The sequence below is a fragment of the Marmota marmota genome, unplaced genomic scaffold (assembly GCF_001458135.2).
Source record: "Marmota marmota marmota unplaced genomic scaffold, marMar, whole genome shotgun sequence".
In the NCBI taxonomy this organism is placed as follows: Eukaryota; Metazoa; Chordata; class Mammalia; order Rodentia; family Sciuridae; genus Marmota; species Marmota marmota.
In genome coordinates this window covers 49,710,816-49,729,913 of record NW_025999842.1, presented here as the reverse complement: position 1 = coordinate 49,729,913, position 19,098 = coordinate 49,710,816, and positions in this window count along the sequence as shown.

Genomic DNA, 19,098 nt, shown 5'->3' with positions numbered 1-19,098 from the left:
ACTTTAAATTCCTTCAAATCAGGGGTTGTATCTTTTAATCTATATCCCTAGTTCTAGCATATTTCAAAGCACATTGGGAATTTTAATCATGATTCTGAAATAATGAAACAACCAAATAGTATTATGTTCACTTGCATTAAAATCTTTTATAAATGTAATTGGAAAAGAGTGATGTCATAGGATCTACTCTCAAATTTAGGCTGAAAACATGGCCTTATAAAGTAGTATCTACATTTATTGCATTTGGTTAGGGAATTTTCACAGGATCATTGACACTGACCATGCAAATTAATTCCCAGGATAAACATTTGCTTTGTTGTAGCAAATGTTTAAATATATGTATTAAGGGAGCCTTTACTTAAATTTCTTATCTTGATTTATGAATCAGTAAGATTTGTGACTTGTAAGAAGATATTTGGAGCCACTAGGCAAATCATAATAATTGGCTAGTGAAGATCATTGCCATTAGAATTTAAAAGAAACCAAGACTTTTAAACTGGTACAACATGAACAAATTAATACTGTTATAAATATTTATTTATAAGAAATTTGGGCTAAATTATCTAAATTATAATTTCATATAAATGCTGTTTTTCTATCTTCTTTTGAGTTTTGATTCTGTAAAGATTTGCATATTAGACAGGGAGTGGTGGCACAAACCTGTAATCCCAGTGACTCAGGAAGCTGAATCAGGAGGATCACAATTTCAAAGATCAACAACTTAGCAAGATCCTGTCTCAAAATAATAAATAAAAAGTGCTGGGGATGTAGCTCAGTGCTTAAGTGCCCCTGGGTTCAATCCTCAGTACAAAAAAAAAATTGCATATTAAATTTCCTGATGCAAAAATATTAATTATACTTGTGAAAATTTTCTGAATGGCTTCTTAAAATGCACAGCAGAGCTCTCAATGGTTTGGATATTACACACCCAGATGTCATATTTGCTAGTGATAATTACCTATTTCAGTACTTAACTTTTCCTCAATTGTGCAAAATATGTTTTGATGTTGAGTTTAGTTTTGTTGTCTCTTCTTTCTGGATTTCCAGTGTCATAGCTACATACAGGAAATTGTGATATATTTTTCAACACCCCCTTTCAAAATTGTCAAATCAACAGTCCTGAGCTATTCCCTGTATGATAGTTTTAGTTGTTGCATGTATAGACAGTGGATAATCCATGTGTACCTACCAGGAATGCACTTGTAAGCGAAATGGCCTTGACTGAGGTCCCTGTGGGAGGATCTGGCCTGTAGATCTGGGTGCTGTGATGGCCTAATCAGCCCACGTAATTGTGCAAAGTGAACACCTGAGCCAAGGATATGCCCAGTAACAACATTTGACATAGCCTAGAGAAGTAGAATAAGGGGTAAAGGTGCAGGGGGAGAAGGAGAAATCAAAAAGAAAAAAAAAGAAAAGAAAAGAAAAAGAAGCAGAGGAGGAGGAGGAGGAGGAGGAAGGTGGCTCAAGTCTTCAGATTTCCTTTTTTAATGATTTGTAATGGGGTTGTGGCTCACAGATAGAGCACTTGCCTAGCATGAGTGAGGCACTGGGTTTGATCCTCAGCACCACATAAAAATAAAAAGATATTGTGTCCACCTATAAGCAGAAAAGAAATATTTAAAAAAAAAAAAGAAATACCTAAATAAATGCTGAAATGGCACCATGACAGTATGTGTCATGACACACTGTTTTTTGTTTTGTGTTTTTTTTTTTGTTGTTTTTTTGGTATAAGAAAAAGTAATGATGGAGCAGAACAGGTTAGCAAGAAAAGAGAGAAGAAAACAGTGGTGACCCAGAACGGGCAGAGATGCTCCAAGACCTGTAGACTGTGAAGCCTGTGGAAGCCTGAGGACTGCTGGTCTCAGAATCACCTCCTTTCCACTTCCATCTCGTGCAATCCTAACCCATGTGCATTCTTTCCCCAGTTTCCCAAAAAGGAATAGCTTTGCTGATTTTTTTTTCTCATAGCGAACATAGGACATCACAAAACAAAGAAACTTAAATATAATCTATAGTTTTAAAAAGCAAAAAAGGACTGTGATACCAATAAAGCTTTGCTGACTACCCATTTCAACTTTTCTTTGGGTGAACATTGATATTCACATGTGACTTTTCATAGCTGGTGTGTACCTTGCAGTTTTTTACTCGAATGTCATGAACACACTTCCATGCCTATAAATATAGCTTTGTGCATTATTTCTAATGGATCATAATATTCCATTGTATCCATATACCATGACGTCTACCAGAAACACCTTCGTGATGGACACTTATATTGTTTCCACTTTTACTCCATAATGAATAATGCTGCAATAAATCTATTTGGCCATTCTATATTTCTTTACATATGCTTTTATTTGTCTATTTCCTTATCTTAAATTTTTTGAAGTGGAATTATTAGACAAATGGTGTACATGTTTCTTATGTTTATTTAGTTTTACTTTTTATACATTCATTTTAGTGGACACAGAGACATAAAAAAATTGTGCATTTTTAAAACTTTTGTTTCAGTGCTATTAGCAATTCACATTTATAAGCTATTCACTTTCCCAAACTATTCCCACAAAATATTGGCCTTTTCCAATTAGAAAAGTGACAAATACTATCTTGTTTCTATCTTAATATGTTTTTCTTTGGTTGTTAATATTTTTGACTGTTTGTATTTCTTTTCCTATGAAGAACTTATTCATAAACTTTATTCACTTTGCTAGCAGAGTGTTGATTATTTTATTATTGATTTAAACATCTTTATATATTAAGATTATTGATATTTTGTCTAGCATATGTTTTATGAATATTGTCCTAGTATGCTATTTGTCTTTCACATTGCTTAAACTATCTATTGCATTCAAAAATGTGAAACAGTTTGTAGTCAAAATTATCAACTTTTTATTTGTAATTCCTTGTCTTCTTGTAGTACTTGAAAGTGGCCTTCCCCAAAATATAAAAATATACATCCAGGATATTTATGGATTCACTTTTTAAAATTTATATATTTGATCCATCTGGAATTCATCTTAGTGTGATTGAACTAAATATCCTGCTTAATTTTTCCTGCAATTTATCGAGATAGCTTAGTACCATTTATTGAATAATGTATTGTCTTTCTCTAGTTGATTCAAAATATTACTTTTATCATGTGTTAAATTCCATGATATATTGGCATGACTGTGTGGTGTACTGGTAAAGCAGTTGACTCTAGAATTAAAAAGACTTATGTTCTTACTGTCTAATTGTTTAACTTTGGGTGAGTGACTAAATCAGCCTAAGCATCAGTTTCTTTATCTGAAATGTGGATATAATAATTCCTCCTAGGACCATGTGAGGATTAAGTGATAAAAAGTATGCAGAGTACTCATTTTGGCCTTATGGAAATTTTAGTATAATTAGTTACTAGTTGTTGGTTTTAACACTGGATTTTCTTTTCAGACCTATCAATCTCTCTATTCTTATGTCAGTAATTCAATTTTAATGATTATGTCTTTAGAATATAATTTCATATCATTAAGGCAAAGGTCTAACATTAATCTTTTCTTAGAATTATAATTTATTATATGATTATTCTTTAAGAAACTTTTCTCCCTTCAAATAATGGTCTAATTAAAACATTAACAATTATTTAATCTCATTTAGCTTCAGTTTAAACATACACAAATTGGGTATAATATCTTCTTCTTAGAGTTATTGTGAGGACTGGATGAAATGAAAATAGATTATATAGTAGGGTACCTGATGCATACATGTTTAATAATTGGCATATTATGATTATAGTAATCTTGATTTTTCTCATAGTATTCAGGCAAGTTATTTCCATAATAATTTTATGTTCAAAAAATGAAGAGCAGAATTCTGGATTAGTAATGATTGCTATGCACAGCTTTCGACAGCTAGACAAAAAATATGCCTGAAGTGTACTCTAACAGAGATGCAAGTTCACTACTACAATTGCTAGAATACATTGCTAGAGGAGGAAGAGGAGAAGGAGACTGGGCATGTCGACTTTTATTATTCTACTGGACCCAAGATAAAACTAGCATTTGGTGCCAAAATTGCAAATATCTAAGTGGTATTGTATAGACCTTGACCCAGAGTTATTAATTCACAGACAGATGGAGGGATGGTGTGGGAAGCATTTGCCACTCTTGATGATAGTATATCTAAAAGGTTAATACAAGTATGCATACTTTTAAGGATGCTACTGGACTCCAAATTAGAATGGTGTTGAGAATATTAATCATTGAGCCATTCTCTGAGAGAAAGAAGACCTCTGGGAAATAAAGAAAATTATTGGGTTTCCATTCATTTATTCTCTCACTAATCCATTCAACAACGAGAATCTCCTCTTACATCTCAGTATATGTCATTAAGAGAGAAAATTGTACTGTCCTCTTTTACCTCTGAGAGAAGGGAAAGGAAAGAATTTCAGAACTCTAGTCAAGATAGATATCAGACATATTATTATTTTTAATGAGTCTTCCAGGGGAGGGGAGTTCTTCATCCAAACCAGCCACACAAAATACCTTAAGTACAATATCTTCTCACACTGAGCATAAATCTAGTAGTTAAGAAGTTAAAAAAAAAAAAGCAGAAATATGAAACAAGAGCCAAATCTTTTTGTTGTTGGTTTTCTGCTTCAGCAAATGCATTATAATTGATGTTTGTGAGAGTTTAGAATGCCTACAATCCACTGCATAATATGCCATCTGGGTAATTCTGAATGTTGTAAGCAGTCACCTTACTTTTCGGTGCTAAGGTTATGTTCATAAAGAGAACTGCAGTTGGTATCACATTGCACAAGCTCCCGGAGCTTGGGGGAGAATAATGACACGAATCAATAATGCTGTCTGGGAAATGGCTTAGAATAAAATATTACAGAAGGGCACGAACATCACCCAGGGGGAGACTTCAGTGCTGATTAAATATGGCTGCCTCAGCTCTCTTCCACACAGTGACAGATGGGGCAGGAGTGCTTACTTTGGCTTTTGCTGAATTTTTCTGCACTAGGGTTACTCAGGTAGCATGAAAACACCGCAGCTCATGCCAGCTCTTCTAGCTTTGCTACACTTGGACGCCCCCTGAAGACCAAAACTGCACACACAGGCAAGGAATTCCCCCATCAGATTTCAACAGAAGCCATACCTTACAGGAAGTTTACAATTCTCATTCTTTTCAAAGCACATTTTCAAAAAGCAATGAATAAAAAAAAAAAAAAAATAAGGGCTGGGGTTGTGCCTTGGTGGAAGTGTGCTCACCTAGCATGCTGAGGCACTGGGTTCAATCCTCAGCACCACATAAAAATAAAAAAATAAAAAATTGTGTACACCTGAAACTAAAAACTAAATATCCTCAAAAAAAAAAATTAACACTTACACACTGAGTCCTCCTTTTCACCAACCCCCATATATCAAAAGAAGCAGAAACAAAATAGTTCATTTGTTCAAGTTCACAATATTTCTTAAACAGTGTATACGAAGAATTAACAAAATACTCCAAACAGATATGAGAATTTAAAGACTATCTAAATAAATGTCAACTTTAAATCACATTTAAATGCATGGGAAAGTGGAAATAAATTTGTGCTGCCAAGTGTCAATAAATTGTTCTTTCTATATTTCCTTCATGTGGGAACTAGTAAGACTTGAAAACATCATGCCATGTCCCCCAAAAATATAATGTTCTCCATTCCATCTAGTTCCACTATAAACTTATTATAGTCCTAAGCTAAAAAATTCAATACCATGTATTCTACAGTAAAATTTATCCTACCAATGCTTTTATTTTGGCCTTCCATAGAGGCAAAACAAACGAAACTTACTTTATCCCTGGGAATAAAAAATATGAATGGCAGAGACCTTAGCTATCAGTGGTATGGACACTGAGTTTCCTCTGTGTGTGAGTGCTTGTCCCTGGGCACCCTGTGATTGGAGACACAGGTCCAGAAAATGCTGCTGCTTACTCAGCTCTGTTATAAATTTGATTGAAACCATTAGCTAGAATATAATGAAGTCCATGTGTCAGCCCTACTTGGCATTTTTTTTAAAGATAGAATTTTTTAGAACACATAATTGTGATAAAAATCCACTCCAGATAATGTATGTTTTTTCTTTTTTAACTGAGATTCTTTCCACATACATACTTTAAACAGTTAAATGTGCATTTACATATTAATGGTTATGACTCTGCTCTAAGAATTTACACTTTCAGACACTTTTTCCCAATATCTTTCTCAAAGGAATTATTAAGTCTTCTAAGAAAAAAAAAATTAACTTTTTCAGGCAACTTATACCAGAAAACTTTTGGGTCATAATTAGACATGCTTTGAAACTCTTTCTCATATGTATACACTGAATTTTTTAATAATAGTTGAATAGAAATAATTTTGTGCTAACAATCTACATCTTCAGAATTCAAGCTTAATAAATGTTTTTAAATGTTCATGTCCTAAAAAGCAGTGTTTTTTTTTAAGAAGTTATCTTTATTCAAAAGTTACCTTTTGGCCAGTACCATATGAAAACTGAAATAGAGTCTACTGTAACTTGAAAACATTAAAGAAGGCTAAATTGAAATTAAATGGGCCACTCCCTGAAGTTTCTAATTCAGTTAAGTAGGTAAAGATGCTAAGACACATCCTTTCACAGAAGATTTTCTCTAAGGGTACAGATAGTAATGCGCCTTTAAAATATGTACATATAGCAATAAAATGAAGTGCAGATCTCTTCTGGTACAATTCCTATAATCCATGTTTTGGGAATCAGATATTCTGCAATAAACTGGTAACTGAAAGCCAATTTTCCATTAGTTTAAGTGGAAAAACTTGAAATGTGCTACGTATTAACTCCAAACCACTAACCAAACTATCACCAACCAAACTATAAAAACACAATAAGACTTCTCTATATAAGTAACAAACAGAATGTTAAAAGCATAAAACATTAATTCCTAATCATTCGGCAATTAATATGCAGTTGCTCTGTGTAGACTATGGTGATGTTCCTTACCACCAGCAGTTTTTACCTGTGACTCTAATATTAGTTATACTTGAAATATAACATGAGCCTTTCCCTATATATCAATGAATTTGGGGAGATGACTTTTTTCTTTCCTTTACAAACATCATGTGAATGTTGTACTGAGATGTGCATGCTTGGTTGTTGAAAATCAATAGGTGTTCTCCCAGGAAAATGTTAACCAGGAAGGCCTCCTCCTGCAGAGTGAGCCTACAACTCAGGGATTCTAGGGGCTGCCTTGGAGGAACTGGTTGTTCTCTTACTGAAGAGCAGCAAGCTCCCCAAAGCACACAGCCACTTGCCATCAATATTAGTTTCCTGAAGCTTCCATAACAAACTATCATAAATTTCATGGCTTTTTAAAACAACAGAACTTTTTACTGATAATTTTGGAGTCCAGACATTCAAAGTCTAGGTGTCAGTGAGGTATTCTCCAAGAAAAAATCTTATCCAGGTCTCTCCTCTAGCTTCTGGTGGCTCCCAGCCTTAGTTTATGGACAGACACTTTCCTCCAGGATGTTTATGTCTTCTCATTTCCTTCTCCCCTCTCTTCTCCTTCTTGTAAGGATAAAAGTCCCCCTTTATCCATGATAAGCTCATGTTGAATTTTAATCACATCTGCAAAGACCCTTTTTCCAATGAAGCTCACATTCACAGGTTCTAGGTGGATGAGTCTTTGGATGGGGGAGGGTGCATTGAATGCAAGACATCATCCTAGCTTGAGTTCTTCAGCTAACATCATCTCCACAGGAAATCAGGTCCACAGTGCAAGGCCATTTGTGTGGGTCTCCTTCCTCCACTTCAGCTACTACCTGTCATAATTATCATTTGTTGAACTAAAAAAAAAAAAAAAGGCTCTGAACTTTATTTACATCTTTACTGGAGTTATCTGAGGTGACTAATTCTGTAGGGTTTATTTAAGCTACCAGAGTCTCTACATCGAAAAAGATCTGAAAGAGTCAGGGGCCCATGCACCTCCTCATGAGTGACCCTGTAGCAGGCACCATGCAGGGTCTCTGTGGAAATGTGTCAAAGATTCCTGTGGTTTTTCTGACTTCCTTTCCTAGAAACTGCTTCTAAGTTACCTCCATTAAAGTGGTCAAATAGAATAGAAATTGTTCTAAGTGAGAAATTGTGTTTTCAGAAAGCAAATATGGAGTGATTCCCCCCAAATGGCATGTTTGCTGGCTCTCTGGATTTTATAACTTGTGACTTAGACAAAAATTACAGGACTCATGTGATAATTTACCAAGAAAATGAGTTCACAGGCTTGACCTAGTTTTTATTCATGTGAAAAAATAAAATTAATACATGATGTTTACAGATGTGGATAGATGGAGAGCTTATACACTTTCATAAGCATGCATATTTATTTATATGCTCCCTATGTATAATTTACAAATGAATATTCATTGATTTCGCAGTGGAAGCATTTTGTTCTTATCAACTGACTGCCCTTCTGAAGTCCCCCCAGCCCCCTCTCCATTTTTTTTTCCTCTCTCACTCTCTTCTATTTTTTTAAATAAAGTTTTCTTTCAAGTCCTCTACTGTTACAGTGTTTCGGCCATCAAAGTCCCCTCCTGGCCATTTTCATTTACCTTGTGACTCTGACCCTTTGTGAAGCTGAGCATTTTCAGAGTAAACTGATCCTGCAGGTCCCCAAGGATGTTATTCTCATTTATTCACGCAGCCCTTTGAATGGAGCAGTCCTCACTTGGCAGCCGTTCAGCAGGCCAAGATTCAAAGAGCACACAATCCTTTTTCTTCCAGAGGCCTTTCAAAACACAGCCCAAGGTTTGTCGAGGAGCTTTAATGGATGTCAGTCATTTAGCATGTTCCATTTCATTCATGGCTGCCAGCGAATGTGATGAGTAGAGAAGGAATAAAAGAAAACAGGTAGACAATGGAGTAAGGGATAATTTTCCGACCCTTTTGTGACATGGCATTATAGACGGCATTTTTGAGCTGCCATTACTCATGATGGGGGGAGTTAAAACAGAGAAGTTAATGTGCTTGTATTTAAAGCCTCGCCAAAGCCTCCTAAGCAACTTCGGAGCCAAGACCTCAGGAGCCCGGGGATCAGTTTGAAACATGGGTGCTCTGGATCTGAGACAGCTGCATTGCAGGGGCCCCATACTCACCTCCCATGGGGTGATGGAAGGATGGAGCCCCTTTTGTGCCATCTGCGTGGTCCCCTCTGACAGCTGGCTCTCCTTTCCTGAACTTCAAAATGTTTGGGGCCGTCTGGAGACCAGCAGTAAGATGGAGACGTTCAATGACAGTCCCAGGGGACAGGGAAGGTGGATGGAGGCAAAGGCTCTGGGCTGCGTACCTCTGTACCTGCCAACTGGTGTGTCACAGAGGGGCTAAAATTACTGGCTGGCCAATTATCTGATTAAAGAGAACCTTTCATTTGAGGCTTTTTTTCCCCCTTAATCCAGACTGAAATCTAAACCTTCTAGTAAGTTACTTAAACTTTTTTTTTTTAAACTTGGGCATAATCAACATTGGGAGGGGGGGAAATGATAATTTAAAAAAAAAAAAAAGGTACAGGGAGAAACACTTTGTTACTGGCTACATACCATAAATTGTTCTGGGATTTTCTTTCTTTCTTTTTTCTTTTGATACAAAAGCAAGGTTATGTACTTGAAACTACTGGCATCAAATTTAATCTTATTTATCTTCACACACACACACACACACACACACAGCCACCAGGCCAATTGTATTTTTAAATTAGTAGAATCAATTGATTAAATAAGGTACCAGTGTTCCCCAAAAGCAATTCATTTTTTATTAGTTTTACAATTGCATTGAAATCCCTTTAAATTATAGAGTTTGTGAATTATGCTTCTGTCAGGCAGCATCAGAACTACGTTTTTATGGCTCTTGGATTCCACAGAGGCTGTTGTGGTTTGAAAATAACAGAACAATGTGCTGCTGCTTCACCAGCCAGTTAATGACCTGCCCCATAGCTAAAGGCCCCAAACCGCACAGGGCAAGCTGGGCTCAGCCACCCTGGGCCAAGGCTGCCTGGCTGGAACCCTGTGACATAAAAAACATTCCAAATTTTTTTATTCAATACATGCTGAGTTGACTCCTTGGATTTTTTACTAATCATTTCTCCATAGTTTATGATGTCTTATTTTCTTTAATGAGAGACCGAGAGAAACAGAGACAGAGACAGAAGAGGGCAAAGTTGTGGAGTCAGCAAACAGCAATACATAAGAGAAACCTGAAATGCCAGATCTAAACCAAGAATCATTGTTAGCCTCTAGACTGAAGACTGGGGGCTTTTGAGGATAGGAAAACAAAAAACAAAACAAACAAAAAAAATGTGGGCTGGGAGTGTAGCTCAGTGATAGAGCACATGCTTGGCCTGCGTGAGGCCCTGGGTTCAGTCCCCAACACCACACACACACACACACACACACACACACACACAAAAACAGTGTCCCTTGGTTAGAAGAAAAGAAGAAGAAGAAGAAGAGGAGGAGGAGGAGGAGGAGGAGGAGGAGGAGGGCGACAAGTTAGGGGAGCAACCAGAGAAGGACAAAATGGAGGACAGAGAGAAGGAGGAAAAGATTAGAAGGGAAAGAAAGTGAGGGAAAGAGTGAGGGAGGAAGCAAGGAATGGCAAGTCTTGTCAACTTTTTTCAGTTCATAAATATATGACCCATTTTCAGATATCAGCATGAATGAAGGGTTTATACTAAAGAATACAATAGTCACTAATATAGATACTCATGAAGCCTTAGAAAACTGTAGAAAGATGGATGCTGTTGACAACATTCTTAATCTGTTCTTTGCATACAGTATCTCTCTTCTGCCACTCCCAAGAAAATGCACTCACCTCTGCAACATGGTCACTGTCATCAAGGCAGACTTATTAGTGTTTATTTCTTATTCTGTCTCCAATACACCCTAGATCTGACTGCATTTCTTACAAGAAGTAAACAAGAGCGTTATGGGAGAGTCTACCTCTGACTCTTGAGGACCTCCAGTCTTGCCCTCTTCTCCTGCTCTCACAGATGGACTCACAGACCCTGCCCATTGCTCTCTGTGGCCAGCAACTCACTATTATTGAATCACCCTGTTCATGAAGTACTTTGTTACAAAAGTGTTTTCTTGTGGGAGCCTGAATTCGCCATCCATTTCCTCATCCTTTTAAGTTCTATAACTATGTAGAAATATCTACCCCTATCTCCCCCTTTTCCACAGAACAGCCTTTGAAACTGTTAACACAAGTTGTCATTCTCTCAGGCAAAATGAACACATCCCCCCAGTTATTCTTTATATGATATGGTTTCCAGATCCTTCACCATCCTTCCTTTGAACACATTCCAGTTTGCTGTCAACTTCGCTCTTAAAATGTGGTGCCCAGGACTCAACAGAGCGCTTCCTGTGTGACCGGCAGTGAGTGAGGTTAGACCAGTAACTCCCTTGATGCAGATGCTATATTTCAATTACTACAGCGTAAGACTGAGGTGTTTGGCAGCAGATCCACATGCTTGGGTTATGTTAACTTGAATTAAAATCAAAGTATCAGATATTCACTATTCTTACACAAGAAATTGATTATTTGAACCCAAATGTAAAATTTTACATTTATCCTATTGAGTTTCACCTTCTTTTTTTCAACTACTCTAATTTATAAAATATTTTAATAAATTACCTTCCCCAGCTTATTAACTATTCCTCCTAACTTTGTATTGCTTGCAGTTTTGATAAAACATCTTTCTTTGTCCAAGACATTGAGCAGAGGAGAAAAAAAATAAGTTTAATAAAGTACCTGACATCTAGTATATAATAAATGTTAGTAAATACAATCATTAAAATCCTTCCAAAGCTAAGCACAGGTGCATGTGTATAATTCCAGTGCCTCAGGAGGCTGAGGCAGGAAAATTGCAAGTTCAAAGCAATTTTCAGCAATGCAAGGCCCTAAGCAACTCACTGAGACCCTGTCTCTAAATAAAACACAAAACAGGGCTGGGGATGTGGCTCAGTGGTTGAGTGCCCCTGAGTTCAATCCCTGGTATCAAAACAACAACCAAAAAAAAAAAATCATTAAAAACCTTTCCAAGTACTTCCACTGGTGGTCCTCAATTCCTTCTCTCATAACAATAACTTATAAAGACTTATAAAAAAAAGAATGAAAGAAAGAAAAGAAGCCCCAAAAATATCATGATGGAAAAAGAGAGACAACAACATGAAAATAAAGACATTCTGGGGCTGGGGGATGTAGTTCAGTAGTGAAGCATTTGCCTCACATGCTCAAGTCCCTCAAGTTTGATTCCAGGGACTTCCTAATTCATTTGCCCTTGAAAAGGTCATATTACTATACACACAGTCCAGGAGAGAGGTGACATCCAGAAATCTGGTCCACCTCATGCCTCTCTCTCAGATACATTCCCATTTGCTTCTGGTTTTCTACTTCCACTATTTTAATAAACAAAAGCAATTATTTTAATAAACAAAAGCAATTGTTTTTAGAGACTCTGTCTCTAAAAACAAAACATTCTACAGAGCACCCAAATTACAGTGCAAGTTCAAGGGTTTGTATTTTGTTTCAGTGAACAATGTTCCCATCCTGTCCATATCAGTACACTGATGGTCAGAAATGAATATTATAAGAATTATTCATTTAGAATTTCAGAAAATAACTGGGTAACTTTACTGTGGCACAGCAACCCACTACAGAATGCTTCCTGCCGACTCCAGTTGCATGCGTTAGAACTTACTTGAAGCAAACTCTCTTTGACAAAATATAAAAAATATTTAATATTACAGGGTTTGAAATATTTTTTAAAGTATTATCAAGACAACTGAAAAAGAAAAAAGTCCTGATATCTGATAAGTGCTGTAACTTTTATTATTCTCTTTCTTCCATATATTGGTATTTATTCTTTATTTATAAGATACATAATATTTTTTATAATATGTGCTTCTATTCCAAATAGATGAGAGTTTTATAAAGGAATATAGTCTTTCTTCTTGTCTGTGTTCCCAAACTGACCTTCTGTGAGTGAAAAAGGCAAAAATAAGTATTTTCAGAAAAACGACATTTATAATATAGAAGAAATGTGGAATTTATATTTACAAACTTTAGGCCTAACTATAAAAAAAGTTTAACATTGTGTAGCAAAATTCACTAAATCAGGATCATGGAAGCAAATTAAAGGGCAGATTATATTTGTTTCCAAATGCTCATTGTTTTGGATATTGACTCTAAACGTAAATGTACAACTTACATTTCTAACAAGTTCTTACATTTTTCAATTATCTTAAGGTACTCAGGACCCCATTTATAAGAGATGGATTTTCTGCCTTTATGTATATTTCCTATATGAAAAATAATTTTATGTGAAAAAACCAAAGTTTTAATTATGTAACATTGGAATTTGCCAAAGTGGCTTCCTAATCAGAAAAAACTACATGCATAAACATTTTTAGGTATGATAGAATAATGTTAAGGATTAGTAAAAAATATGAGAATGTGATATTTTTAAAGAGGCCCACAACTGAGAGATAGCGTGGAAAAGTCTCTTTGTCATAATATGGCCACGTCTCCTGTATGTCATAGTGGATTCTTCCACTTTTCAAATAGTCTTAAGCAACCTGTACCTTCATTCTCTGTGCACATATGTAGTCCATGAGTAGCCACACTTCCCACTGAGACTTGAAGTTCACTAATGTTAAACTGACATCTTGTTTACCTACCCAAGATTCACCCAAGCATGAATGAATAGAGTGAATAGAGAGCAGGAGTCTTTATTGACCCTGGTCCTTTGCTTCATGATGACCACCTTTGAGGCTGCCTTGGAGATGGTGCACCTTGGATGTGGTGGGCAGGGCGGGCGTGGGGGAGATGGGTCCCTTCTCTTAATGGTTCCTTTATTTCATTATTAATGGTCTTTTCTGACTCTGGTTATTGATTCATGTTAGCTGACATCAGATGTTTTTAATATCTGCCCACATAATCATGGCTGAAAAACCCAGTAAGAAGAAATTCTTCCAAATTAAGCTACCTGCCAAAAAAGAATAGCTTCAAGTAGACATCATTGCACTAGGGGCTCATTTTGGTTTTGTAAACCTCTTTGCAAGAGCAGAGAATGATATTTTGTTAGTTCCACTTCTGCTGTGGATCTCTTTCAACCCCATTGATAAGTTCATTTTTTCTAATTCTTTATAAATATCTTTATACATTAATATACTTTGTGAAGAATTAATTCATTTGTCTTCATGCAAAGGATCAAATGTGGTCATAACTTGATCTTTACTTGCTATTTCCTACATTCTAAACAATTTATTCCCAAATTTGAAAATCTCTCCCATAATCCTTATAAATGCTTCTCTTTTACTTTCCTTCATTTGAATATTTTCTTATTTTTATTTAATAAAAAAACAACATAGAACTCCAAAATAGAATAAACAAATTATTATTTTTAGAGTTTTCAGAGGTTAGGAATACTTTCTGATGTACAATAATTCTATAATACAGATACTATATTTACAATCACATTAAAATAAGATACTGTGCTTTAGAGGGTTAGTGACCTTCCTAAAACTACCAGGCTAAAATATATGGAGCTGGAAGAAAAGCATAATCTTGTTTAGAGTAATAGTGATTCCCTTCTATACTTCCTTCCCTCAAACCAGCTTCTCAATCTCCAGCACGGACCCATATTTTATGCCAGTACTCAGTAGTACATAAGGGAGCCCAACTCATCCATCAAAACCATGGTTTTCCACTGATGAGCTCAAAGTTATGGGGGCTGGGACAGTGGGGGATAAAAGACAGAAAGAGAGAGCATTTGTTTTTCTTCTTCTCAAGTGTTTGTCAATGGTGGTTATTTGATTATTTTTAAAAAATACAAAAACAGGTGGAAAAGATTTGTTCATTTATTGCTAGCAGGGAAAAAAAAAAAAAAATATATATATATATATATATNATATATATATATATATATAATCCATGCTGTCTTAAAACCCACATGGACATTACAATATCAAACTCACCTTGTGTTTCTTCTAACATGCATCTTATTAGACAAATATTTTAACATTTATTCTAACTATGGCACTATACTTCTTGCATTATTGTGTATGTGAAATTAAAGGACTTGCTCTTGGCAATTATAGGGAGAATTTAAACAAAAACTAAACTACATTCTACAGAGCACCCAAATTACAGTAGTGTCCAGTTGTAAAATGATTTCATCTAGACTCCAAGAACCCAATCTTTTATTTGGATAGTTAGTTTCTAATCAGTAAGAAAGAATATTCCAGGCATGGTGGTGCATGCCTGTAATCCCAGCATCTCTGGAGGCTGAGACAGGAGGATCATGAGTTCAAAGCCAGCCTTAGCAAAAGCAAGGTGCTGAGCAACTCGGTGAGACTCTGTCTCTTTTCATATATATATGAAAAGGGCTGGAATGTGGCACAGTGGTTAAGTGCTCCTGAGTTCAATCCCTAGTACCAAAAAAAAAAAAAAAAGCAAATATATACTTTATGCAACAAAATCTAAGAAAACATTATCATGATTTGAGCAAAATATGATTGTTTCAGTGACAGAGCAAAATTACTATTTAAAAGAATAAGTTATCTGAAAGCTATTGGGTCCTATGTAGATTGTCATCAGTACAGTATCAGTAAATGGCAAGAAAATACTATCTTGCCGCAAAATAAGGTGTTGTTCTAAATCTGTTCGTTGCTAGATTTAATAGCCATTTAATAGCATCTCTTTGATCTATACATAAATAAAACAGGGCCTGGAGTAGCTTGTCCAAGAAAACATAGATAACAAAGGGCTGAGCCAGACCCCAAACCACGGCCTCAGATTCCAAGGCCAGTGTTCTTTCCCATTGCACCAGACTCATGCAAAACTCCAAGATACACATTTTAAACAGGATGTACAATTTGCAAAATTTACTTTTAATTATAACCCTGCGTCCTAATTATTTTCATCAGTATTTTTCTTTGTATCTTTCTCTATCCTAAGGGTTCTCTCTTTTGGATCATTGTTATCTGATTTTTCTAAACATTCCCCCTTGTCTTTCACTTTCTCTCCATAATTGCTTTTCATTCTTAGGCCTTATCTCTTTTTGGTATTTTCATTCTGAGTTTATTCTTTTCATATTTTCCAAAAAAACCTCAAGAGGAACACTGTTATGGTTATGAAGTACCAAATAGCATGACTTTAATATCAAGAACTTGGATGCTACTTATATGTTTCAAATTCTTACGGTTATCTTTAAAATTGATTTCCCCTTTCTAAATTTTATAAAGTTATCTGAGCCCTTCCATCCCTTTTAATAGCTTTCATGAAATTTGTTTTTTAAGCTATGAGAATTCTGTAGATGAGAAAATTGGATGAGTATGGTTGGGATAAGAACAAAACTCTAGCATGTCATCAATGTGCTTTAGTGGATATGTAGAATTTCCAATTGTTATATCAGTTTTAAACCAAATTATACTTTGTCCAATTTAAGAAGCTTGATTCTTCCAATGTGTTTGAATCATTCTCTGGCAAAGAGTTAGATGCTGTGAGAATAACAACAGAGTTTATAGGATTTCAACATCTATATCCTCAAAGTTTCTAAACAAACACAGGCACTTTAAAGGCAAAGGTTTTGAACACTGCACACATTATTCATACTAACAAATGTACAATTATTATGCCCAGAAAACCAATATTTTATATTTTGATAATTTTACATCTTTCAAAATTAGAAACAGTGGAGAATTTTGAGAGAAAAACCATGACTTACTAGACTTGAAGTTCTTGGAGCTTCACTGACCTTCCTGAGCCTCATTTGTAAGCACTGCAAGGTTGTTATGATAATTAAAATTAACAGCATCTCTTTGATCTATACACATGATGGGTTTCCAGTGAGTGACATGGTGACAATGACAATGATGACACTGAGATCTCTTGATTTAAGAGGAGGAAAACCAAGCTCCTGGGTAAACCTTACCAGCGCATGTAACCAATATAAAATAACCTACAATTTACGGTTTTATAAGATAATGACAATTTAGAAATTGAATCTGTGATTCAATAAATAAGACTTCTGGAGGGAAAAAAAGTTTACTCTTAAAAGAAGACCCACAAAAATGAAACTGGCAGATCCACAAATGTTTATACATGGCCTTGATGTAAGGACTAATTTTAAAAAGCCATTTTGCAGAAATTTAGAGAGGTGTCAATAAGTTAAAAATGATTTTCTCAAAGTCTTCTTTTCTCAAAGTCTTTTAGTTTGCAGTGATTAAGAGATCACAAAATCTCTTTTTTAAAAATTCAATGTGTAAAGTTATTGGTGGATGTAAACAAAGCAGCCAATCTGCAAAACAGACATATGCCTCAAAATGTACTTTCTGAAAAGTTATATGAAATGTTTCATTCTATGATACTGTATTTGTTATGTGGTTCTCAACAATAGAGCCTCCTGAGAGAATCAAGCCTTGGAAAGAAAAGACACATGCTCTCTGTGACTGGCCTATACATAATCATGCTATACTCAGAGGCAATTTTAGAATCAACGAAGATCAGACTAAGGCAAGCAGGGTGGCAAATACTTATGGAAGAGCAAACTGGTAAATCTTTATACAGTGAAACTTTTTCAGGTTTCCAGTTGTCAGAATTCTCAAATCTTGTAATAGGCTCTTGTGCTTTTTTGTTCATCTCTAAGCCACACATTTATAACCTGACAGCAGCTAGTGGTTGGTAGGCTAACACCTCACTTGCTGGAAACATCACAGGAGAAGGCCTCTTAAAGCAGAGTCATGGTTGGTAAGGGACCATCTTGATCTTCTCCCTGATTCAACACGGAGTGGCTCTAGTGTCTGATGATAAAAAGACCAGCAGGTGACCAGGTCATTTAAACCTAATGCTGTTATTCCTATTATTTTAATTTTGGTTATATTTTAGATTTTTGACATAATTACTCAAGTCAAGCAACAAATTCCTAAAATTAAAAAATTTTTAAAAATGGTGGGCATTTTAGTACAGATTGCAGTAAAAGAAACAGTGTACTGTAGCTCCCTCACATGGGTCGTGAGTGTTGAATAACAGCCTCTGAATAATGATTTCCTCTCTCCCACACTCTGCTCCCTTTTGGTATGCTGCCCAGGTAGGCAGCCAGTACTAAGTATCTGATAACATGCCTTGTCGGGCCATGTAGAATAATATTTTCTTCCAAGCCCTGTAATTTTGCCCCTCTGCAATCTAAGGCTCCACGCCCAGCACATCTTGTCTCTTGGGAAACCCGCAGAGCATTGCTGGCCAATACTGAGGCTATTTCTGCTTCCAAACCCAGATGAAGATGATTTGAAATTTCTATATGTTTATTGCCCACTGAATTTATATATTCCAAAAATTCTGAAAAAAAAATGCAAAAATAAGGAATTCTCTGAATTAGAAGCTAAGTCTTCTCAAAGCTAATTTTACTTGCTATATTAAAAAAATACAATATTATGAGAAAAAATGTTCACTATGCTAACAAAGTCAGTATTATTATATTTCTTTAATAGGAAGAAGTAGAGTTCTATATTTATTTTCATATTCTTCTCTAGGTATTTTGGCTTTAAGCATATGTTCAATTCTTTCCTTTATATTTAACTAGGTGCTCTTAGCCTGGAGATTAAAAAATTGCAGTTCAAACACTAAGTTACTCACATTAAAATACAAGTTTGCTTTAATGCTAAAAATGATGTCTAAATTGTATCTTTGTAGATGTCTCATCTTTAAACCATTTTTTAAAATCTCTTTTTCTTTAAATTGCCAGGGACTTCTAGCAAATGATATGTAAGTAAAGGGCATGTTGTCTTTGGTTATTAAATTCTCAAAGGAAGGTGGGGGATGGAAAAAATACAAGATATTACTTTCTTCTTTACAGACTATCCACAGAGTAAAAAGAGAGAAGCAAAACTTATTATCTTCATATACAAATGGATATTTCATAACTTTAGCATTACATTAACATGATTTGGGGCAACATAGCTTCTCACATACTATTGTAAGCAACTCAGCATCTCCCCAACATACGACCATTTGCTTTCTAGGTCATCTTAAGTATGCCACTCACCAGATC